The 26,418-nt window shown below is 44.4% G+C and overlaps 1 long non-coding RNA gene across 1 annotated transcript in view; it reads left to right on the top strand.

Annotated features, from left to right (window-relative positions):
- Positions 1-22,236, top strand: part of LOC115098330 — a 48,272-nt gene extending 26,036 nt beyond the window's left edge. Inside the window, exon 3 of the long non-coding RNA XR_003858471.1 lies at positions 21,829-22,236. This is a non-coding gene — a long non-coding RNA (uncharacterized LOC115098330). The remainder of the gene's footprint in view (positions 1-21,828) is intronic.
- Positions 22,237-26,418: the final 4,182 nt, after the last annotated feature.

Below are 26,418 nucleotides of genomic sequence, written 5' to 3'. Positions count from 1 at the left end.
ATAATTAAGAGCTCACACAAAATTTTAAAACTTTCCCAAACAGCAATACATTATTTCATAATGGCAGACTCAGATATCCAATAAATAAAACTAATAAGGATGGAAAATTCACCGCTCTCCATACCTGAAAACTTTTTATTTTCAGTCATCCTGAGTAAGGCGTGGATTAGTGAGGCAGCACAAATTTTCTTCACACCAGGCAGGCTCCCATTTACACACACCACACCCCCAGGTCAGGCTCTCATTCATTCATTCACACACCCACACACATACCAGTGGGAGCCATTTTGCTGCTCTTCGTGTGCCGGCCCGTGTGCTAATCAAACCATGTGAGCCTAGCACTTCCTCTATGCTGATCGCGTGCATCACGCCGATCAGCGTAATCCAGCACCGAGAAGGAGCTTCTTCTTCTTTGTTCGGCCGCCAATGGGATGGGGTCCACCGGCTGCCTCGGAGGCCTCTTCTTCTTCTGGGCTGCTGGTGAGATGGGGTCCACCAGCAGCCTCATGGGCCTCTTCTTCTTCTGGGCCGCCGATGGGATGGGGTCGACCGGCTGCCTCGGAGTCCTCTTCCTCTTCTGAGCTGCTGGTGAGATGGAGTCCACCGGCAGCCTCACAGGCCTTCTGTACGTCCGGGTCGCCGGTGGAATACGATCTACCGGCTGTTTCCACAGGCCTCTTCCTCTTCTCGGCCGCCGGTGGGACAGATCCACTCACGGCCTCGCGGGCTGCTTCTTCCACCGTTCCTCCAGGTGCGCCGCCCTGTGCAATTGCACGGTATGCACACCCAGTTGTGCTGGGCATGTTTCCATCCAATTTCATTCACATTTCTGTCACAGACCTTCCCAGCTCACACTTTTCATGTGCCCTCAGTGCCCCCAGTACTTAGAATCCCTGTTTCTTTTTCCTATAGGGTTATAGATCAGTTCAGTTCAGTTTGGATGAAATCTCAGATAGGCCAGAGAACATTGTGATGTCATTGAGCATTTTGAAACCTGCTTTCCTATTGGCTAGTAGGGTCTGCATGGGCTTTCTTTTTTTTTCATTTCGTTTTATTGGTGGGAGGGTTTTTTGGTTTCGGTTTTGATGGTGGGGGTGGGGGGACAGGGTTCATTTTGTTTTGTTTCATTTTGAGGTTAACGTCCCCAGCCCAAGAAATGGCCTGCCATTTTAAAAATAAGCCATCCAATTTGAAAAAAGCTCCCCTGGGCTTTATCCAGCCACTGCCTCCACAGAAACCCCTCCGTTTACCTGCAATATCAGGGATCTGAAGGCGGGCAGGAGTGATCCCTCAGTCACCAGTTCCATCTTTCAAAATAGCACCAGCTGACCCCAGGCTGCCGCCAAATCCATACTTCAAAATGGCAGGCCAAGAGCAATTTGGGATTGTTTCCTACCCCTCTTTGTGCCCCGGATATCACAGGTAAGCTGGGGGGGAGGGGAGGTAGTAACAAAGTTTGGTGGGAGGTACAAGAAATCCTGAGAGGGGGGTGGAGGAGGAGGTTAAAATCAGACAGCTTGGAATTTTTAAAAATGGCATGGCTTTTTTTGGGCTGGAGATGTTGCCCCAAAAGAAAATGAAAACCCTTCCCCCCAACGAAATGAAAAACAAAAAAATGTTGCTTGTTTTCCTTTTGTTTCATAACTAAAATGAAATGCATAGAAATAGGCAGGCGTCATTGACATATCCTGCTTCATTTCAAGTGCATGGCACATCGCTACGGCTTAGTAGTCCTAACCATATGCAAATTTCCAGACCAAGAATTTGCATGGATTAGCACAAGTTTGAAACTTTTCAGCAGCACAACCAACTGTCAAGGTTTCAGTTCTGACTGCTGTCCATTTGTGCATCTTTCCAAAAAAGGATTCCTGCACTGATTGGAAGTTATTAAAGACTGCCATTAGGAAATCTACATATCAATTAGGACTGCAGGCCTGCAAGGGGCATCCCCATTGATATTTAAATGACTTAACGGCAGTTCTGTAGGAACTCCAGACCAGTGCACTCACCCCTTTTTGATCCAAGATGAAGTGAGTGATGATTAGAGCTACATTTTATACTTCATAGATTTTTAAAATATTTTTAAGGTAATTAAACTGCGAACGTTTCTGAAAGATGCAGAAAGACTTAGCTAGCATTGAATTCTTAACTATTAGTGCTTCTGGTCATGTTTCAAAATGGCGCTATTTCAGTCCCTTTGCTTATCTGTTATCATGTGTCCAATATGCGCACCATAGAAAAAAAGTAGGCATCATGTCATGTTTTAAATAAAGTTGAAAAGAAAATATCTGTGTAATAAGTCAAGTCTGGAGCTGGCATTTTCCACTTAACACAAATAGTAAATGAACTAAGGAAGATGCTGTCAAAGCCAGTGGTTCTCCACCTAATCTTTGGGACACTCCCAGCCAGTCTGCTTTTCAGGTTATCCACAATCAATATGTATGGGCTAAACTTGAATACAATGAAGGCAGTGCATGCAAATCAATTTCATGCATTTTCATTGTGGACATCCTGAAAACCAGACCGACTGGACTGAGATCCTCTGCTCTGGATCGTGCAAGAGATTCCTGCTCTTCTGTTCCAAGCTAACACCAAGTAAATGTAAACTGAGCTCAGTGAGCTTGCGACGGAGCCTACAAATGTAAGTGCATGTAAAGAAAACTGCTTGATGTAGTTTTTAAACTGACTGCTCTTTCCATGTAAGTGATACAGAATGATTGGAGCAAAAAATGACAGGAGTCGGGTGGCACCTCTTGTCATTTTTTGCTACACCAGACTAGCACGGCTATCCCTTTGAAGATAATGATTGAAGGTGTACCAAACGTCCAATACAGGATTGTGAACATTTCCATGCATCCATTGTAGGATAGTGAATATTCTTTAGATCCTAACCTTGGAGAATTTTGTGAATTGGGGTCTTAAACCCTAGATTGGCTTATTGGCCAATCTAGGGTTTTTGGCTACATGAGATTCACTCACTGTGGCCTAATATTTGGCTAATTAGATTTCACTTAGGTTGTCCTACATAATGGGAGGGTCAATTTTCAAAACTGTGCATTGCTTCAAAGTCCACCGGGATGTTTCACCCCTCAGCCTGGGCACCAATTTTCAAAGCAAATGTTCGTGCATACTTTCACTTTCACCATTTCCGTGGGCACGAGGCACTTGCAGACATCCGCACCTGCTTTTCCCTGTTGTCCTTGTGTTTTTTACTTGGAAAATAATGCGTGTAGATTTGAAAATGCATTCTGCTGCCCATTTCTCCTCCCTCAACCTGTAAGTTACCTGCTGCCCCGGAATGCTTCCTTCTAATATAATATCAGCATAAAGAATGGGCATTTTTCCGAGAAATGGTTTTTGAACATTGCCTTCCCAATGGCCGGCTTCTCTTTAAATGTGCACCTACAGATATTCCTACCCGATTCCCGCATTCTAACGTTTACGGCAGCCTAACGCTGCAGCTGTGTGAAATTCCAAGGGGATTGTTCAACTGCGGGTCTGTTGTCTAAAAATCGAGCACGCAATGTCGTCAACAGGAAGAGCTGGAGCACTTTGGATTTCTGCCATCTCCCACAGACCAGGTTTTGTTGCATGCTCCTGTCTAGGGAGCGGAGATTTTGCTCTGCAAGCTTTGTTGTAAAGGCGGAAGCTTGGCTACGGTCAAGTGTTCCCTGGTGTTTGAAAGGTTATATCCGAAGCGTTAGAACTTCAGGACTAAGAACCCACAAAGAAATTGTGTTCCCATCCTATGTGCCATACACAGTCCCAGGGACATTTAGTCTAGACAAAGTATAAATCTAACATTACATTAAAGTATCAGAGGATGAAATCTCCAATTGCAACACCAGGACTTGATTAAATAGTCTGCAAATTGGACGGCACATTTCATGATTTTTTTTTTCTTTAGGAAATGATGTTTTGATCCCAGAATGCTAAAGACAGAGGAAGAGACACTAAAATGTTGGCAAGCACTGCGGTGCATTCATCAGCATATGCAGAATGTCATTTTCTTTGGTGGGGGGGGGGGGGGGGGGGGGGGGGAGGGGTAGAAATAGCAAATGAGGAAAAGAAGTGCTGGGATTTGTTTTCTTTATCCAGATAACACTTCCCTGGGGGGGAAAGGGTTCAATAATGCTGCAATAAAATTACATTTCAAAAATAAAGTCAACTTTTCTAATTCCCAAATATAGAGGTTTCAGTGTGCTTCACCAGCATTTTCCTCAATAAACTCCAGTACCAGAGAGCACAGAAATCATAGCTAAGAAAAAGACATTTATATTTGAGTGGATTTCATTTGGAACATAAAACATATTGAGGAAAATAGTTTGATATACCATTTATGAATGACTAGCCTTTAAGAGAATTGTTGTATCTGTGGTTTTTTTTTAGGGTATTTCAGGGCTGAGTTATTTCTTGTAGATTCAGATAATGACATTATAAATCTTTCGGTGTAGGCAATTACTAAGGCAGAAATGGCCTATTCCCCATTGGCTTATAGGCTCGGCTTACTGACATATTACAAGCAGGCTTACCGTGGTCATTAAAACTGATCTGGGATTTATTGTACCTCTTTAAACTCTCAGTACTTTGAGAAGTATTGAGCAGAAAGTGAAGTTATAAAGAAATCCAACAAGGCAATCAGAGGGGGGAAAAAAACAGACTTAATTTATCCCATGCAGGCCCACCAAAAGCACCATGAAAGCATTTGAAACAGGAGCTTTGAATTTATAACACAGAAGAGAACCCAAAGACCTGCCAGGCATCCCAGATCAAATACATTTAAGATATGGAGGATTCTTTGCAATTAAAAGGATTCAGTGATCAGGCAGAAAAATTAAACAGTGGGAAGAAAAGGGCACTACTGTTCCGCTAACTGTAACAAAATTATGCTGGGAAAAGTGCAAGGATCCTGCCTAAAACATTCACTCGGAGATCAATTCTTTTATCCACGTAGCAGAGGAACCTTATACACTACAAACGTTAGAATGGAACATTTTTTGGATATTTGCAGCCGGTCAGAAGCCCGAGGACTTTTCTTCTTATAAGCGTACAATGTGAAGCAACTCCTACTGAATGAGGGCATCCCAGACCCACCCATCACCATTATTATCTCTTTCACAGTGGCAGCCATCACCATTTTGGCACGACTTTGTGCCAGGAATCAGCATGGCCTGCTGCCTGGCCACTCAGATAGGAAACTTGCCCGATTTAATTTCTCATCTTTCCAAACTGAAGTTCAAGGTGAATTACAAATTGTCTCTGTTCCAGAGGACTTAAAATCCAAGGCCGTCATTGACTGAGCATTTTTCCCCCTAGACACAGAATGGGAGAAAAGCCTTAGTAAATCAGTCCCCAAGTTTGTACCCAAGGAGGTAATGGAGGGAGATGTGACTTGCCCGAGGTCACAAGCAGCATCAGTTTGAGAAATAGAACTTGAACCCTGATCTCAGCCTGCAACTTTGATCACTTTAGAACCTTGTGTCAATGCACCAATGATAATTATCCTTACCAATGCAATCCAAAACAATCATTTATGCCAGGCAGGGTGATATAATTTTAGCCTGCCAATGATAGCAGGGTGATGGCTCAGATGCCAATCCCCTGCAGGGCCATAACATCATTAGCAATGAACTCAGGGCTTGTGGTGCAAACACTAGTGATAAAATATGATTCAAGTTCATCTCAATCCAGAGTCAAGGCTAAGGCTGGTGCAAGGGTATTAGGCATCCTAGGTGAACCTTTGGTCTTGTGCCTCCCCTACTTCCCATCCTACCTACTAATGGCAGCTCCATCACATCTCTCCCACCTACTAGCAGCAGTAGTTTCAACATGGTGCTCCCTTCTTTGGTAGCATTGGCTATGGCCCAACACCATCTCAATCTCTGTGGTGCATGTCCCTTTCTGTGTCCAAGGTGCCTAGCATCCACTTTCTCTGTCCTTCTGCCCAGCATCTCTTCTTCTCCCGCATATAGCATTCTCCTCTTTCTCCCCTCTACTCCTAGAGTAGCATGCCAGCATCACTCTAATCTCTTTGCCCTCTTTCCACAGTGCCAACATCCTGTCTCTCCACCCCATCCTCATTTACCCAGTACCTTCTCTCTCGCTCCATCAGGTCAACTGCTCAGCATTTTCTTTCTTCATTACCACACACTGAGCATCTACTCGCTTTGTCTAACCTTCACTTGCTCGCTTTCTTTCTCTCTCTCCACTCCACCTACACATTGTATATAGGGATGTGAATCGTTTTTCTGACGATTGAAAATATCGTATGATATTTTCAAACTTGTCAGAAATCGGGGGCTCCCCGAAACCGATAGGAAAACCCCACGAAATTGTTCGTGGGGTTCTCTTATCGTTTTGGGGGAGGGCGGGAAAAATGGCACACAAAAACAACCCCTAAACCCACCCGACCCTTTAAAACACAAACTCGACTGTGATAAGGGGTCACATTACTTTAATTATAAACACATATACCTTTTGTTAGATTTTTGAATACCAATTTTTCTTAAAAATAGTCTTATTAGATTTTTTTAAATATCAATTTATCTTAGAAATAGTCTCAACAAGACTGATGCAGCATCCCAGCAGAAGGAAAAGATGGTCAATATTTAATAACCAGGAATACTTATCCACGAAGAACAGGTCCCGAAAGTCTTTTGGTCCAACAAACGTTTTGCTGGTGGTAGGGTGCTTAACAGTATATACCAGTACCTTGCGTTCTTTAAATTGTTTACAGAGTTGTGTACTGGAATACACGGTTGGTGTAGGTGGGTGTTGTGTGATCTTATATCACATGACATCAGCCAGCATGATACAAGATATATCCCTATCATGTGATAGGGTCATATCTGTATCACGCCAGCTGTTGCCATGTTGAAGGCAAAGACCACTGGGCTTGGAGCCTAGTGGGTGCTCTGGGTCCCATTAGACCACCAGGTATGCCCGAGAGGGAGTAGGCTAAGGTGGATCGTGGGAGGGGGGGGGGGAGTGTACTGGACTGCTTTTGCTGGGGGGGGAGGTTAGGATTTTGCTACATGACATACTTTTTTTTTTTTTTTTAATTATAGACATGAGGGCCCCCTCTTAGAGGTGGTGAGGGTCTCATGACAGCCCCGGGGGAGGCAGGATTTACACACATTGGTGAATGTGTGTGTGTGTGTGTGGGGGGGGGGGGGTTGTGGGGCCACTATGGCCCTTTGAGAGACAACCCAGATGCATCAGGATGCAAGTTAGTGTCCTGATGCTTCTCAGGAAAGTTAGCTAAAACTCCCGAGTTGTAGCTAACTTTCAAGGAAATAACATGGTTTGCGATTTTTGAGGCAAGCCTGATAATTTCATTCTCATAAAATTAATTAGCTCATTACTAATACCATGCATTATTGCTGCATTAGGCGTTTACTGCATGGTAAACGCCCAAATCAGTTTCGTAAATGACCTCCTTAGATTGTCAGCCCTCTGGGGATAGGGAAATACCGACGATATCTGAATGTAATCCGCTTTGAAATGTCTCAAAAGGTGGAAAATACATTTTAAAAGACCTCATACATGTAATGTATGAGAGTTCCCTCCGAGGCCGCTCCGAAATCGGAGCGGCCTCGGAGGGAACTCTCTTTCGCCCTCCCCTCACCTTCCCCTCCCTTCCTCTACCTAACCCACCCCCCCAGCCCTATCTAAACCCCCATACCTTTGTCCGGGGATTTACGCCTCCCGGAGGGAGAAGTAAATCCCCGCGCGCCAGCGGGCTGCTGGCGCGCCGAGACGCAACCCGGAGGTGGTTCCGGAGGGCACGGCCACGCCCCCGGACCGCCCCGGGCCGAAACCACGCCCCCGGGCCCGCCAACGAAACGCCACGTCCCGCCCCCAAAACGCCGCGTCGATCGGCCCCGCCCCGACAAAAAACCCCGGGACTTATGCGAGTCCCTGGGCTCTGTGCGCGCCGGCAGGCCTATGGAAAATAGGCGCGCCGGCGCGCAAGGCCCTGCTCGCATAAATCCGGGTGGATTTACGCGAGCAAGGCTTTTAAAATCCACCCCTGAATGTACAAAGGCTACAGGGTTTTTTTTTTTGTAATTTTCTGGTTGCAGAAACTGCCGCAACAGTTGTTCACTGCTATGGAATCTGTCCTTAACATTTTCATGTTAAGGATCCGAATAGAATTCCAAATAGCAGGCTTTCTTCTGGAGAACTAAGCTCTGGATCCTTACATGTTCCTGCAGGCCCTGCCAATCCTTTTTTTCAAAAATGGCGCCTGCTGACCTGAGGCTGATGCAATTTTGAAAAAACAAGACTGGTGGAGCAGGAGTGAATGGGTATTGCCCCTGCCCTAAATATTAGCGCGAGGTATGGCACAGGGTGAGGGCGGGGGAAGGGGGGCCCCGGAGGGGATGGGCCGAAAGGGGAAGGGGGGAGCTATCTTTTTAAAGTTTTACTGGTGGGGGCCCAGATCCATTTTTTTTTTTTCATTTTGGTTTTGTCTAAATGAAACCAAATGAAAACAAAACAAAACAACAACAACAAAAAAACGAACTGAAGAAAAGAAGAAACAATAGCAAAACAAAATGAAATAATGTGGAGTATTTGATGACCTGGAGCCATCTAGAGCTACTGCCTCAAGGCCATATTCTCCAATCCACTGTTGCTCCTAGTTATAGCAAAATGTTACAACGGAGGTGGGCAGGTGGACAGTCCTTGCTTTCATAATCAAGGTGCTTTGTTCTCTTATTAAGCAAAGTGAGGTCGATATTTTCAGTAAGCAGGGGAGCGAGAAAGTTATCCAAGCAAAGTTACCCGCATAACTTTACTCAAATATTCAGCAGAACATAACTGGCTACACGCTCTGCTGAACATGCCCGGACCAGGTTATCGGGTATTTTTAGGAGAGCCGTCTGGCATGATCCGATTTACCCAGATTACTTTATTGGGTTTGTGTGGGATATTAATGCTCCCCGTTGAGAATGTCCCAGCACCACCTCATTTTTTTTTTTTTTTAATCTCTATAACTTTTACCTGGATAATGACTTACCTGGGACTAAAGTGTATCTATTCAGTGGGGCAGGGAACTGAAGACTCAAGTTTGTCTGGTTAAATTCAGATCTTAGCCACACAAACCCCTTTGAATATTAATCTCTGTATGGTTTAGACAAAAATTATGACTCCTCTTAAACAAAGTCGGAGCCAAGAAAATGCCTGTCTGTCTGTCACCTTTTCCCATTCCCAGGGGTAATGGAGATGGTTGATGGCAGGTAATGAGGGAGAAGAGATAGAGGGGTATCAGGTGGTGGGGAGAAGAGGGCAATAGAAGGGGTGAAACAATGACAATAATGCTTGCCTTACTTCCAATTTTAAGTACAACTTTTGCCAAGGGCTGGTAAGCAAGAAGTCATTTTGTCAGCCAACAGTGCCTTTAGTAATCCAGAAGTAACTAGAACAATATCATCCCTTTAAGACTTCCATCTGACATGTGCTTTTAAACAGTCCTAGTCTGCCTCTCGGCTAAGACCGAAGTGTAAAGTCTGAATTATGAGTCTAGAACCTTCCCTTCTTGGGCTTTTGGCAGATACTGAGAACCGGTACAAAAGGCAGGTACTAGGGTTGGGGATGGGAGAGGAGTAACCCCATGTCACCTGAACCCAATGGGGACACAATTGTAATGCAACCCACTGCCAAAGCAGGAGGAAGAGACCTCCTGGTAAAACATATATATATATATATATATGTATATATATATATATATATATATATATATATATATATATATATATATATATATATATATATAAAAGATGCTCTTAAAACATAACAGACTCACACCAGAAATAACCACAGATACTGGAGTCAGTACACTTCATTGCAAATTGTTAAATAAAGGTTCACGATTACTAGGCTGGTAGCGGACCTGTCAGATCAATAAACATTATAGATTAAACAGCCCATGACAAGGCAACCTTTACTGAAACTATCTGTGTAATAACCAGACCATCAGCTTTTGCACTCTTCTTTATTACCAAGTCTTTTTTTTTATTATAAAATGTCATAATGCATCGTATCTTAAGCTGAGATCAAAGTGGAAGAAAAGTTTAGATGCACACAGTTTGCTTCCCAAGCTATTTAGACACTCATTGTAATAAAAGAACAATTGAGCACAGAATTATATATGCGTGGGGCTGAGAAATAGTGTAGTGGAGCCTGAACCCTGAAATCTGAAACCTTTCAATTGCTAGATAACAAGGAAAAGGCAATTTTTAAAAAAATCTTTTCCTTAGGCTCTATTTCTGTGCCAGATCCTCTTTCCAAACCATCAGGTTCATTCATCAAAAAGCATGAGGGCGTTATGGCGGGTGTTGGGTCCCATTAGCACCTATAGAGCACGTTCGTTCGTGGTCTTCCTATTTCCTTCCTATAGATAGAGGACCTGATGAAGAAGGCCCGGTGGCTGTGCTTCAAGAAGAGGAGGTGGCTAGAGCGGCTGCGTGCAGAGCGGACTGGGCCTGGTGGCTCATGGGCAATGTTCTTACATAGATTCATTTATGTACACTTCATTGTGACCCCTGCTTTTGTTTTAACATGCTCTAGAACCTGACTAAGAAGACGAAGGACCAGGCCCAGCCCCCGCACCAATAGCAGCTGCTGTGAAGGAGTGGGGGGGGGGGGGGGGATAGCCAGATTCTCTCCCCGCCCCCCAGTCATGGAACATCAGGAGATGGAGCCACGTCCAGCCGAAGAGGCGCAGCCCGGGCCTCTTCCTATTCCCCCACAACATAAGAACATAAGAAAATGCCATACTGGGTCAGACCAAGGGTCCATCAAGCCCAGCATCCTGTTTCCAACAGTGGCCAATCCAGGCCATAAGAACCTGGCAAGTACCCAAAAACTAAGTCTATTCCATGTAACCATTGCTAATGGCAGTGGCTATTCCCTAAGTGAACTTAATAGCAGGTAATGGACTTCTCCTCCAAGAACCTATCCAATCCTTTTTTAAACACAGCTATACTAACTGCACTAACCACATTCTCTGGCAACAAATTCCAGAGTTTAATTGTGCGTTGAGTAAAAAAGAACTTTCTCCGATTAGTTTTAAATGTGCCCCATTCTAACTTCATGGAGTGCCCCCTAGTCTTTCTACTATCCGAAAGAGTAAATAACCGATTCCCATCTACCCGTTCTAGACCTCTCATGATTTTAAACACCTCTATCATATCCCCCCTCAGTCGTCTCTTCTCCAAGCTGAAAAGTCCTAACCTCTTTAGTCTTTCCTCATAGGGGAGTTGTTCCATTCTCCTTATCATTTTGGTAGCCCTTCTCTGTACCTTCTCCATCGCAATTATATCTTTTTTGAGATGCGGCAACCAGAATTGTACACAGTATTCAAGGAGCGGTCTCACCATGGAGCGATACAGAGGCATTATGACATTTTCCGTTTTATTCACCATTCCCTTTCTAATAATTCCCAACATTCTGTTTGCTTTTTTGACTGCCGCAGCACACTGTACCGACGATTTCAATGTGTTATCCACTATGACACCTAGATCTCTTTCTTGGGTTGTAGCACCTAATATGGAACCCAACATTGTGTAATTATAGCATGGGTTATTTTTCCCTATATGCATCACCTTGCACTTATCCACATTAAATTTCATCTGCCATTTGGATGCCCAATTTTCCAGTCTCACAAGGTCTTCCTGCAATTTATCACAATCTGCTTGTGATTTAACTACTCTGAACAATTTTGTGTCATCTGCAAATTTGATTATCTCACTCATCGTATTTCTTTCCAGATCATTTATAAATATATTGAAAAGTAAGGGTCCCAATACAGATCCCTGAGGCACTCCACTGTCCACTCCCTTCCACTGAGAAAATTGCCCATTTAATCCTACTCTCTGTTTCCTGTCTTTTAGCCAGTTTGCAATCCACGAAAGGACATCGCCACCTATCCCATGACTTTTTACTTTTCCTAGAAGCCTCTCATGAGAAACTTTGTCAAATGCCTTCTGAAAATCCAAGTATAATATATCTACCGGTTCACCTTTATCCACATGTTTATTAACTCCCTCAAAAAAGTGAAGCAGATTTGTGAGGCAAGACTTGCCCTGGGTAAAGCCATGCTGAGTTTGTTCCATTAAACCATGCCTTTCTATATGTTCTGTGATTTTGGGCCTCCACAAGTAGGGCCTCCTCCCTGTTTTGCCCGGGGAGTTAGGAATGTGGGGAAACAAAGGGGCCAGCCTTTCCTCTGGGCCTCCCCCACGTGAGCAGTCCAGAGGCTGATGAACTTCTAACTAGGGGCCAATTTAGAACTTACGTGAGGGGGGCTGCAAGAGGAGCTGAGGGCTATGCCTGCCTTCCAAGGACCATGGATGTGATTCTCAGGGTCATACAGTCTGCTGGGGGCAGGGAAATCACATGCCACGGTCCTGAGCATCCTCCCTCATCCCTGCCTCCCTAACTCCCTGGGGAGTTTTTTGTACATCTTTTTTGTCCCTAGTGCTCCTCTCCACAACCTTTTTTTTGTTTATATTTGTACATATTGTAAATATTGTACATATTTTATTCAAAGTCAAAAGTTTAACATTTTAAATGGTGTGTTTATTGTACATGTAGGGACAGAAGGGGAGGGAAAGAGGGGAGAAGGGAAAGGGATGAAGGGAGAGAGGGGAGGGAATGGAGAGGGAAAGAGGGAGAAGGGAAAGATGGGGGAAGGGGAAGAGGGGGAGGGGGGAAAGGGAGGGACTACTTAGGAAAATTCCCCTGCAAAACAAAAATGAGAGTTGCAGTTTTACGATTGTAGATATTTATTATGAGATCAGGTTTTTCTTTTTTTTTTACCTTCACCAAATCTTCCAACAGTCAAGGAGGAACAGCCAATCTGCCAAGCCAAGGAGCTGAGGCGGCATCAGCAGCATCAGCGTCAGAATGAAGTTCTGCAGCACCATCACCATCTCCACGTACAGCTGCAATCTGCTACTACATGGACATTCACCACATTTAGAAAAAAAATTACATATATTACCAGTGCAATCTTCTTTTCATTATTTCAGCAAAGCTCAGGGTTGTGTACCAAAGTTTTTCTTTTGTAAGCCATGTTTACTGTAATATGGCTGAGAGAGGAAAGATTAAAGTCTCACAGAGGGTAGGGGGATAAGAACATAAGAAATTGCCATACTGGGTCAGACCAAGGGTCCATCAAGCCCATCAAACCCAACAGTGGCCATTCCAGGTAACAAGTACCTGGCAAGTACCCAAAAACTAAGTCTGTCCCATGCTACTGATGCTAGTAATAGCAGTGGCTATTTTCTAAGTCATCTTAATTACTAGCAGGTAATGGACTTCTCCTCCAAGAACTTATCCAATCCTTTTTTAAACACAGCTATACTAACTGCACTAACCACATCCTCTGGCAACAAATTCCAGAGTTTAATTGTGCATTCAGTGAAAAATAATTTTCTCCGATTAGTTTTAAATGTGCCCCATGCTAACTTCATGGAGTGCCCCCTAGTCTTTCTATTATCCGAAAGAGTAAATAACTGATTCACATGAACCTGTTCAAGACCTCTCATGATCTTAAAGACCTCTATCATATCCCCCCTCAGCTGTCTCTTCTCCAAGCTGAACAGCCCTAACCTCTTTAGTCTTTCCTCATAGGGGAGTTGTTCCATCCCCTTTATCATTTTGGTTGCCCTTCTCTGTTCCTAGGGATCATTATTGACACAGGGTGAAAGGGGAACTGGGTACACACATATAATTATGGAGTGTGCTAGAGATGGGGGTTTTTTTATCTGCACAGCAACGAGAAGGAGGGGTTTTGAGGGACAGGACACCATTGTACTTATCAGCCCTATACCTTTTTCCACTGTTAGACAGAATGCCTGGTCTGCAGTACTCCTGTACCTCATCTAGTGTACACAGACTATGAAGAAATATCTAGGGGGCAGCCTTAAGCAAAAATAAAGCTTAAAGTTATGGATGTGAAAGAATGTAAACTGATAGGTAGCTATGAGTAGTCTGTTTTTTAAGACTCTTTAAAAGTCATAGCACATACATACTATATCATACAAACAGAGTACTCATAGCTACCTATCAATTTACCATTCTTTCACATCCATAACTTTAAGCTTGTACACCCATCCACATGCTCATATTCTTTAGGACAGGAAAAGCCAAATAATTTATCTAACTTTGTAACTGTTATAGAGCTTCAGGCAGCACCCAGCCTTGAACATAGGCTCTGTTGTAGCTGGTATGTAATGCAGGTCCCCCTCAACCTCTCAAAAGGCTTCAACTTGCAAAGCTGTAGAATGCAGTCTTGCTAGAAGCTATTTAACAGAGCTAGTGTAGTGGGAAGAGATTCAGGTGATGTGGAAATTTCACTGGCTAGTTCTCATTGATAGAGTATTGACCTCACAAAGGGATGGGAGGGGAGCAGAAAAGACATGTTTGAAATCTAACATCTGGCATGGATTCTTTTAGAGAGAACAGGCACATAAAACAAAACAGGAGATACAAACTAGGGATGTGCATTCGTTTGCGCCGAAATAGGAAATAGAGACGATATTTCCTATTTCGTTGCGTTTTGGGAGCAATGACCAAACGATAAGAAAACTAACGAAAGTTCGTGTGGTTTTCTTAACGTTTTTGGGGAGGGGAGAAAGAGCACATTAAAAAAACCTTTTTTTGTAAATAAATGCACCTTCTGAAATGTCTTTGAATGAGAGTGCTCCTTTGCTGTATAGCCTGCCTTTGACTCAAGCGATGTATTTCCTGCAATTCATTCTGAGCCAGATGCTCTTCCTCCTCCTCCTCCTCATTCTCTTGACAGCCCTTCTCCGGAGAAGCCATGTGTCTGTTTAGTGCAAGGTTATGTAGCAGAGAGCAGGCTAGAAAGATCTCACACTTTAGGGGGGCTGTAAAGAAGGCATCCCCCAGATCTGTCCAGGCAGCAGAAGCATGTTTTAAGTAAACCAAAGGTTCTCTCTGTGACAGCCCGGGTCTTACGGTGAGCCTTGCTGTAGTGACACTCAGCTGCAGTTCCAGGGGTGGCAATGGGGATCATGAGCCAGGTTTTCAGTGGATAGCCTCTGTCACCTGTAGGAGAAGAAGACACATAAAATCTGGGCTACATATACCTTCTGGGTTTTATAGTGGCACAGCTCACAAGGTTAGTTTAAAGGAGTCCTGCAGTGGCACCCTAAATATAAGGGAGACAAAAGTAAGCAGGGAAATGGGTATATCTAGAAGCCATCTCCCAGGGATATGTCCTTGCTCGAAAATGATAGAATGTAGGCATCGTGAGTGGATCCTGGAAAGCGGGGCATCAGATTCATGATGATGCCCTTGGTGTTGCAGAGCACTTGAATATTTAGGGAGTGGAATCCCTTGCAGTTGCGGTACGTGGCCTTGTCTCCTCCCGGTACCCTTATGGGGATGTGAGTGCAATTGATAGCTCCCAAGACTGAGGGGAAGCATGCGATTTGATAGAAATCAATCACTATTTGGTGTTGCTCCTGTCTTTTGAAAGGGAAGGATTTAAAGTGTTGCGTTTTCCTGAGCAAGGCAGCCAGGACCTGCTCTAGACATCTAGAGGTGGCAGACTGAGTGATTCCATATGTGATCCCTAGAGGGGTTTGGAAGGTGCCAGTATCAAAAAAGGCCAGGGCGGTAGTGACCTTGACATGCCCCTTTGGGTGGTAGATTGTAGTTCTTGCTCTAACAGTTGCCATAGGTACTGTATGGTTTCCTTATTAAATCTGAACCTGCGCATTACTTCCTCCTCAGACAGATCCAGAAACTGTGTCCGAGTCCTGTAAACTCTGTGCAAGGGGTACCTCCTCCTCTGCATTCTTCTTCTCCTCCTCTCTCTTTCTCTTCTGAGCCGTATTGATCTGAGTACTAGGGATGTGAATCGTTTTTTGACGATTTAAAATATTGTCCGATATATTTTAAATCGTCAAAAATCGTTAGAGGTGATATATAATAGGAATTCCCCCGATTTATCGTCAAAAATCGTAAATCGGGGGAAGGGGAGGGGAAGGGGGAGGGCGGGAAAACCGGCACACTAAAACAACCCTAAAACCCACCCCGACCCTTTAAAATAAATCCCCCACCCTCCCGAACCCCCCCAAAATGTCTTAAATTACCTGGGGTCCAGTGGAGGGTCCCGGTGTGATCTTCCACTCTCGGTCCACGGGTGCATTGATAGAAATGGCGCCGGCGCTACCTTTGCCCTGTCATATGACAGGGCAAAGGTAGCGCCTGTTCCTGTCCCCCAAATTCACGAGTGTAGGAGATCGCTCCCGGACCCCCGCTGGACCCCCAGGGACTTTTGGCCAGCTTGGGGGCCTCCTGACCCCCACAAGACTTGCCAAAAGTCCAGCGGGGGTCCGGGAACGACCTCCTGCACTCGAATCGTGTTGCCGTACGGCCGGCGCCATTTTGCAAAATGGCGCCGGCCATATGGCCATTTTGCAATACGGCAACACGATTCGAGTGCAGGAGGTCGTTCCCGGACCCCCGCTGGACTTTTGGCAAGTCTTGTGGGGGTCAGGAGGCCCCCCAAGCTGGCCAAAAGTCCCTGGGGGTCCAGCGGGGGTCCGGGAGTGATCTCCTACGCTCGTGAATTCGGGGACAGGAACCAAAATGGCGCCGGCGCTACCTTTGCCCTGTCATATAACAGGGCAAAGGTAGCGCCGGCGCCATTTCTATCAACGCACCCATGGACCGAGAGTGGAAGATCACACCGGGAGCCTCCACTGGACCCCAGGTAATTTAAGACATTTTGGGGGGGTTCGGGAGGGTGGGGGATTTATTTTAAAGGGTCAGGGTGGGTTTTAGGGTTGTTTTAGTGTGCCGGTTTTCCTGCCCTCCCCTGATTTATGATTTACACGATATTTAAAAAAACAAAACCGCGTCGATTTGATTCCCTCCCCCCCCCAGCCAAAATCGATCGTTAAGACGATCGATCACACGATTCACATCTCTACTGAGTACCATGCAGCTATTGTAAGAATAATGTTGAAAAGATACACCAACTATGAATATTCCCCTCAATAGCTGTAGGTACAACACTGATTTCTCGTCTCCTGTTTCTGTCTCATCCCTATGTTATACCTAAAGCACCAGTGTATACATGAAAATCTTACTCCCTGCCTTAAACCTGCTAGCCATGTGTTATTATCTGTCACTTTCCCAGTTTACACCAGTAAGTCCAAAAAAATCACCTTCTGCCCTGCTCTGCATCCAGTGACGCAGAGCAAGGAGGCAAACTGTCAGAAAACACTCGAGCAAAACTGGCTCGCATATACATGCAGTAGCAAATATATGCACGTGTTTGCCTGAATGCGCCATCTCGTAAGCGCATGGACCTTATAAAATACGTCAACGCGTGTGTCCCGTGTCCGCCCCTGACATGCTTCTTTTTGACATGCGTGTGTTTGTGAGCGCGAGTATACATGCATGCACAACTTCCGGCTATGCAAAATAACATGTGCGCGCGTCGGCATTACAACCGCATGTAACCTGGCGATTGTATGCGCACAGCGCTTTGAAAATTTGGCCTTAAGCTCATTGCAGGCATGAATTTTCAGTTCCACTGTCTTAAGAAAGAAGAACTACAGAGGGGAAAAGAAGAACTATAGAGGGGAAAAACTAAAGAAGGAATAGATAAGATGAAAATGGGATTTTTGAAGAGAAGGGCTAGTAAAAACAGATATCTTAAAAAATTACCTTAGCTTGGTGTTTACAGAAGAAGAGGAAAGCGAGAGATTTATGGTGGGAAATAGCCTTGATAAATATAAAATGATTATAAACTTGAATATTACCAGTTCCATTCTAATACTACATTCTAGTTCTATTAGATCTCTCCGCAGCATTCGACACGATAAATCACAAAATACTACTCAATAGACTGAAAGAAATAGGTCTCACTAATAAAACAATAAAATGGTTTGAGTCATACCTAAACAATAGATGTTTTCAAGCACAAATCAAAAATACACTCTCAAAGTCACACTGCTAACCGGTGTCCCACAGGGATCAGCCCTGTCGGCAACATGCTTTAACATTTATCTCCTCCTGGTATATCACCTACTAGCGGGACTTGGAATCATACATATACGCAGACGATATACAGCTACTGCTACCCATTGTGAACACCATTGAAGAAACAATGAAACTTGCCAATATGTATCTTGAAATTATCAAACAGCTCTTAAATCAAATGGAACTGGTAATAAACATCGACAAAACGGAATTCTTACACCTTGAACATAAAAACATACATCACGTTCAACCAACACTCACAATCAAAAATACCCAAACTGTTGAACTAGCAACAAAAGTACGGAATCTAGGAGTAATAATTGACCCTGAACTAAACATGAAACAACACATCTCATTGAAAATAAAAGAAGGATACGTGAAACTAATGATCCTGAGAAGACTAAAACCTCTTCTAACACTAAACAATTTCCGCACAGTTCTGCAGGCAATGATATTCGCAAGCACAGACTACTGCAACTCCCTACTTTTAGGTCTACCACAATCTACAATTCGGCCTCTGCAAATACTACAAAACTCGGCTGCTAGAATTTTGACTGGCAAAAAAAAGAATGACCACATTACAGGAACACTCATCGAATTACACTGGCTTCCAATTGAACAAAGAATTCAATATAAGGCTTTATGCATAATTCACAAACTAATCCACGATGAAAAAGCTGACTGGCTTAACACTGCACTGCGCGTACATGTCCTGCAAAGAAACCTGAGATCTGCTAATAAAGCTGTACTAACTGTCCCCTCTGTCAAAACAGCACGCCTCATGCAAGTAAGGGATAGAGCACTATCACTGGCAGGCCCCGTGCTAAGGAACACCATGCCACTCGAAATAAGGCTGCATAGAAATTTCAAAATATTCAAAACCAATCTGAAAACCTGGCTCTTTAAACAAGCTTTTTATAAAGATAAAGAGAAGGAAAAATCCAGTTGATTGATAAGGACGCACCAAACTAGAACTTGTTACTTGTAACCTACAAATGCATATTAATGTTAAATTCAAACTGCCTAATATGTTCCCAACAGACAAGCTTAACTTACACACATAGGGGTAGATCTTTAAAAATTACGCGATCGCGTATTTTTGTTCACGCACCAGGCGTGAACAAAAGTACGCTGGATTTTATAAGATACGCGTGTAGCCACGCGTATCTTATAAAATCCGGGGTCGGCGCGCGCAAGGGGGTGCACATTTGTGCAACCTGCGCGCGCAGAGCCCAGCGCGGCCTGCCTGTTACCTCCGAGGCCGCTCCCATTTCGGAGCGGCCTCGGAGGGAACTATTCTTCGCCCTCCCCCCACCTTCCCCTCCCTTCCCCTACCTAACCCATCCCCCCGGCCCTATCTAAACCCCCCCTACCTTTGTCGGCAAAGTTACGCCTGCTGAAAGCAGGCATAACTTTGCGCGCGTCGGCCGGCAGCCCCGCTCCATCTTCCGGTCCCGGGGGCTGGTCCGGAGGCCTCGACCACGCCCCCGGGCTGGCACCACGCCCCCGGTCCCGCCCCCGGGCCCACCCCCGATACGCCGCGGCACGCCCCTGAAACGCCGCGTCATTTCGGGAACGCCCCCGGACACGCCCCCTCCCGCCCCTTTTTGAAAGCCCCGGGACTTACGCGCATCCCGGGGCTTTATGCGCGCCGGCGGCCTATGCAAAATAAGCGAGCCGGCGCGCGGGCCTTTCAAAATCCGCCCCATAGTTTTTTGTATTAAATTGTTACCATACTATGATGGCACATGTTTAATTTGTAATCTATACCACTCATATTTTCATTATCATGCCTTGCTGTAAACGGTTGTGATGGTTATCTAACTTAACGACGGTATAAAAGAGTTTTTAAATAAATAAAATATACAAGAGGAGGTACTTATGAAAACACAAGTGGATAAGGCCATGGGACCCAATGGTGTACATCCCAGGACACTTGGTGGGGAACCCCAGACCCGAAAGTCTAATGTCAGTAAGGGGCAGAACTATGGAAATGCTAAAAAAAAGGATAGTGCAGCACCTTGAAACAAGTAATTTATAGGACACTAGGGAACATGGTTCCACAAAAAGAAGATCCTGCCAGACAAACCCGTTTGAGTTCTTTAATAAGGTGATAAAGGTGATGGATCAGAGCAATGCTGCCTATCTGAATTTCAGGAGGGCTTTTGATACTGCTTCATATTGAAGACTGATGAAACAAGCTGGATGGCACGGGAGTAGGCCAGAGTGTTGTATGTAAACTGGGTGAGGAAAGTGGTGATGCACGGAGAGCACCTGAATAGAGGAAAAGTAACCAGCGGGGGTTCCCCAGGACTGCGCACTGGGGTTGGTGCTTTGTATTAGTGACATTGCTGAGGAACTTCGGGGAAAATATACCTGATAGGGATGTGCATTTATTTTTCATTCATTTGGGTAATTGTTTATGCTTATAATGTTTTTGTGAAAAACGTGAACATTTGTAATAGCATCGTGTTGCCCTATAGGGCGTGGTTTTTGTAACATTGTATAATTTTTTTGTGAGCAGAAAATCTGATTTTATGCACATAAAATGGCATTTATACACATAAACTACTGAAGCAAATGATACAATATGAAAAAAGTGTCAAAAAAAGAAGCTGAAAAGAATAAGTGAACTGAACCAATATAGCTTTTTCTTCCAAAATGAAATGAAAATGTTTTGTGTGCACATCCCTATGATACACTAAAATGTTTAACAGAGTGGACAATACATGTCAGAAGATGTGAGGAAAAAGATAGGGGTCTTGAAAAAACTGGAGGACTGGTCAAACCTTTGGAAAATGGGCTTTAATGGGAAAAAGCGTAAAATCCTGCATTTGGGATGCAAAAATCCATTTGTCACCTATCAATTAAGAGGTCATGAATTGGAAATTGCCAAAACAGAGATCTAGGTGTAATCATTTCAGATCACCTCAGGATAGCCAATAAAGCAACTGGACAAGATAACAATATGCTCGGATGCATAAGAAGAGGCATCATCAGCTTTCTGCCTGCTTACTTCACATTTAGCATTTTGCTAGCTGTAGGAAAAATCAGTTGATTTGAGAATATGGACAAACACATGGCTTTACTAGGCCATCAATTACTAGGGGTTTGCACTGAACATTGTTTTTTAAATTTAGTTTGCTGTTTATTTGATTTTGTTTTGTTTATTAAAAATGAAATAAACAACAAATAAAAAATGAAAAAACCCCAAAAAGTAAAATGTAAAAAAATGGAGGGTCTGTCCCCCTTCCTGCAAAGTTGAAAATAATCTTTCCTCTGAGTCATGGGCAGTCCCCTATGGACCCTTCCCCCCCCCCCCCCCCCTTTTACTCTATTGATGATCTTCAAGGGCAGAAGCAATCCTCAATTACACCTGCTTCACCAGTCCTGTTTTCCCAAATTGTGAATTTTTGCCATATAAGAAAGTGATGCTTGTTGACCAAGTAGCCATTTTTCCAAGAGTCAAAAATTCTCAATGACTCCGGTTGGCAGGTGCCATTTTGAAAATCAGAAGTGGAGTGGGGGGCAGAAGCAACTGGGGATGACTCCTACTCCTGAAGACCTGTGGATGGGGTAACGGGGTGGGTGGAGCTGGCCAAAAGCATGGGGTCCCGGGTCTAGAGTTGGGACTGACTTATTTTGAAAATGAAATGAATGAAAAAAGAACAACATTTTGTTTGTTTTTTATTTTGTTTTCAAACTGAAAAGGATAATTTTGTTAAAATTTCCCATTTTGTTTCCAAATAATCCTCATGCATGCTGAATTAGTCCTGGTTTTGTATCATTTCTTAGGGAAATGGAAACCACGGGATGAAGGCACGACTTAGAAAACCAAGAAGCAGGACTGTATGAAGGTTCCTCTCCTGTTCTGTCACAGTAAAACATCTTGATGGATCGGGCCCTGAATACATAAAGGCCCGTATTCAGTAAGCCAGGACACAAGAAAGTCATCTGGGTAAAGATTGTTTGGATATTCTGCCGAACATAACCCGAGGCGCGTTCTGCTGAATATACCCAGCTAAAATCAAAGACACCTATGTGTAGAGTTATCCAGCTAACTTTAGAACAGCCCTCCAGCACGATGAGACTCACCTGAATCATTTTGTCTGCTCAGCACCTTATATCAGCACTAACCGGCTGCCATTAAGCCCCAGCCCTGGAATGCCCCATCACCACATCTTGTTCATCTGGCTAAATTTTATGAAGCTGTTGAATTACTCAAATAAAGTTTAAACAGAGAGCGAGGAGGAGATCTTTTTATTTATTTATTTATTTAGAATTTTTTTTTATATACCGACAACCGTTTGCACATCGTATCGGTTTACAAGTAACTTGGAACTTTTTGGCAATGCCTTTACAGGGAACAATAACTATAACTATGTAAAAAGGAACTAGATAAGCCTGAACAACTACCCAGAAAAATCTTTTGAATATGGACCTCAAAGTTACTGTCTCCTCACTGAGAGAAATTTCAATGTCTGACGTGTCACAATCCCATAGACACATCTTCCCATCAGAGCGGTGGCTCTTAGATAGCAGAGATCTACTTGTACACATTGCGTTGAAATCACAAGTATTTGTCTTCTTAGTAGCATAATTTTTAGAGAAATCCATCAAGAATCTAGCTGTATCTTTCTAGAAGACTGTAACCGGCCAAAGATGCACACTTTTGTCATCATGTAAATGATTTCTGATTGTGCCCATATCTTTCTTCCTATGAGTCGCAGTTTTGAATTGTTTTTCTTCCTGTCATTGTCCTAATTGCACAGCATAATCTATAGTGTTTTACCTGAGAACCAAGCCATGCCATAAACGAGGCAACCCTTCGGAATGAGCAGACAAAAGGGAAGTTGTTTCCATAGCAACGGAGTCTCTGCCAAAGCTCCTCCCCCTTCCTTGGATTTCCTCTCTGTTCAGTAGGTCCCAGGTTGGTTTGTATAGAGAGGGAGCAGAGGGGGACGTTCTCACAAGAATGCACAGGGCAGCCCTCTTATTATCCACTTAACAATCCTCTCTGTTTTGTTTTGTTTTTTTCCCCAACAAATATTCTTTATGTTTTTCAGGCACACTAAAATGGGAAGGACAGGGTAAGTTATCCACATTACCTGTGAATTGCATGCCGCACAAATTCGATACAGTCTGAATTACTTTAGCCGTTACTTTTACTGGCGCTTCTTTCTCGGTAATTATTTGCTTTCTTAAAACATTTCTTTTTTTTTTTTTTTTTGCTGTAAGCTGAAATATCAAATTAACTAGATGACTGGTATTTTATTACCTAGTAGTAATGCATAGCATACTGCTTCCAGTTATTACTACCCTGGTGAGCCCATTGCCATGAATCAAGTGCTGCCATTCCATGTCATACTTTGTGAACCTTACTGGACTCCTACCTTTAGGAAGAGCATTGCCGTGCCAGTGATTGAGAGCTCTGATACTATGAGATCAACCTTAGAATTAAACAGTCTTGTGACTGGACATCCTGAATGGACTTTAAAATCATAGCCATGCTTCCATGGGTTCGATAGTGAGATACAGCAAAGGTTCCACTTCAGAAGCCACTGTTAATATTTGTGGCGTGCTACTCCCAACCCCACACTGAAAGCAGACATGCAGAAATGTATACATACTAACATGGAGGTTCATACTGAGTATGTTACGGTCGTGGACCCTTGGGCCGGCTGAGACAGTGGATGGTATGCTGTAAAGGCCCACAGCGAGCGTCACAGCTGGGAGGCGGCACGGAAGAGACTCGGACGAGGCTTCACCACTGGAAGTCCAAGGTCCCCCCAGGAGGAACCCGTAGGGACCCGGATCTCTTGGACTTTAGGTGGGATCCTATGCGACCAAGGATCCGGGCTGCGGCCGAAGAGATGGACGAAGGACGGCTGGGCCCAGGTAGCTGAAGAGTCTTCACCCTCGGAAGCCCACAGCTCCCCCGGGAGGAGCCCGTGAGAGCCCAAGCCGCTGGGACTTAGGAGAATCCTCTGGGCCAGCAAGTACCGGATACCTGAGGTGATGGAAGAAGCCAAAGTCAGAGTCCAAGAGCGAAGCCGGGTCAGAAGCCAGAAGTCAGAGATCCAAACCAAAGCCAGGGATGACAGCTGAAGACAGAGTCGTGGGACGGAGCCGGGTCGAAAGCCAGAGGTCAGAGGACGAACCAAAACCAGGAGCGGAAGCTGAAGACGAAGTCAGGGGCGAAGCAGGGTCAGAAGCCAGGAGTCAATAACCAGCAGAGGCGAACCGGAGTCCAACGCAGCAACTAGAAACACAGAAGAACTGTGGAACCTTGTTGCAAGGCCCTGTCTAGGTGAAGCTGCAGGGTTTAAATATCCTGCAGCATCTGACGTCATCCAGGGCGTCCTCTATAGTTTTCCTGCGCTGGCCCCTTTAAGAAGGGCTCCTCCTCGCACGCGTCTAGGAGGAGGAGCCAGCTGCCGTGGATCCAGCGCGTCTCTCCCTCCTCGGGAGGGAGAGACGCGCTGGATCCACGGCAGCTGGAAGCCATGCAGGCCCGAGAAGGCCATGCAGGCCCGAGAAGGCCGCGAAACGTCCCCGAGGTAGGTAGAGGGACTGGGGCATGGCCCGGGACCACAACAGAGTAAGCTGGGGAGTGGGAGAGTTATCTGGATAAAGTTACCCAGATCATTTTAACTGGATATTCACTAGAATTCACCCAAATAAATGTTCTGCTGAATATACCTGGATAATAGGGATGTGCATTCGCTTGAAATGAAACAAGAAATTTTAATGACGTGCTCTGTTTCATTTCAATTTGTTTTTTAAAATGAATGAAAATCATTCTTGTTGTTTAAAAAAAACAAACAAAAAAAAAAAAACGGTACACCGCCAAAAAACAATGACTCTTGGGGCCCATGCTTCTGATTTCCTCACTGTGCCCCTAACCCTCTTACCATTCTTCATGGGGAAAGAGCAGTCCACAGCTGCTCCTGCCCCTTCAATACTGCCATTAAGGGTATTTATTTATTTACAAACATTTCATATCCTCGCAAGATAGTCTCAAGACTCGTTACAATCAAATCAGAATTACAATTACGATTGAATTATCGACTACCATCGGTACAGAAGCAGTGACCATGAATCTGTGTAACAATCTAAGATAGAACTTGGGTGCTTAGGAGGTAGCAGCTCATGGGCTACAATAGCAAGGGAATACGGGTAGGGACAGAGATGAGCACTCACTTGAAAGCAAAAGGCCAATGCCAAGAAAGAGAAGTGGCTTAAATTAAGAAAGCCCATGGGGCTAAAGGTGGTCTGATGACCAAGAGCTCGGGGGCTCATTTTAAGAGAAAAGAAATCTTGGTCCTGGAGGCTACAAGAAAGCCTCATGAATAGCCAGGCCTTGCCTTGCTTCCTGAAGGTAACTGTCCCTATCACTACTCTGCTTCTGCTCCCTTTCAAATCCCCATCCCCTCTCAGTCCTGAACTGAGGCCTGGCCCTGGGCCTGACTAGCGCCATTTCCTATGGAAGAAATAAAAAATGGTGCTGGTCTCAGTCCACTGGCACCATGTTTAATGACAGTACCGGTGGAGCAGGAGTGACCTGGGATTGCGCCTGCCTCATGATAAACATCAATGTCGTAAGAGGCTTTAGGGTGGGGTAGGATTAGGAGAAAGGGCTGAAAATTGTGTGTGTGTGTGGGGGGGGGGGGGTCTGGGACTGACATTTTAGGGAGAGGGTCTTCTTTTTTTCATTTTAATTAAATGAAAAGAAATGAAAGAATCAACATAGAAATACAGAAACATGATGGCAGAAAAGACCATATGATCCATCCAGTCTGCCCATCCACCCAATTAATTTAGCTTTATAATTCCCATCACTTCCTCAGAGATCCCCAGTATTTATCCCATGTTTTCTTCAATTCAGATACTGTTTTTATCTCACCACTTTCACTAAGAGGCTGCTCCACATCCACCACCCTCTCTGTAAAGAAATATTTGGTTTGGATGAATTCCTGGAGGAAAAGTCCATAAACCAGAAATCCACTGTTCATTCTTGGGATAAGCAGCTTGGCATCTATCTACGCCTTGGGATCCTGCCAGGGACTTGAGACCTGGATTGGCCACTGTTGGAAACAGGATACTGGGCTTGATGAACCATTGGTTTGACGCAGTATGGCAAACCTTATGATCTTATTACTCTGTCCTGTGTCTCCCCACTTTCACCTTCATATAATGATCCATTGAAAAAGGCTCACCCCTCCTGTGTATGGAAACCTTTAAGATATTTGAATGTCTTTCTCATGTCTCCCCTATCTCGCCTTTCTTCTAGGGTGCATATGTTTAGATCTTTAAGTCTATCCCCATTTGCTTTAAAGGAGACCTCTGACCATTTGAAGATGTGCCCGCCAGAAATGTACTGTG

Source organism: Rhinatrema bivittatum, chromosome 8 (assembly GCF_901001135.1).
Source record: "Rhinatrema bivittatum chromosome 8, aRhiBiv1.1, whole genome shotgun sequence".
NCBI classification, from domain to species: domain Eukaryota; kingdom Metazoa; phylum Chordata; class Amphibia; order Gymnophiona; family Rhinatrematidae; genus Rhinatrema; species Rhinatrema bivittatum.
Note: the sequence above shows the minus strand (reverse complement) of the source record. Positions and strands in the feature narration are given on the sequence as shown.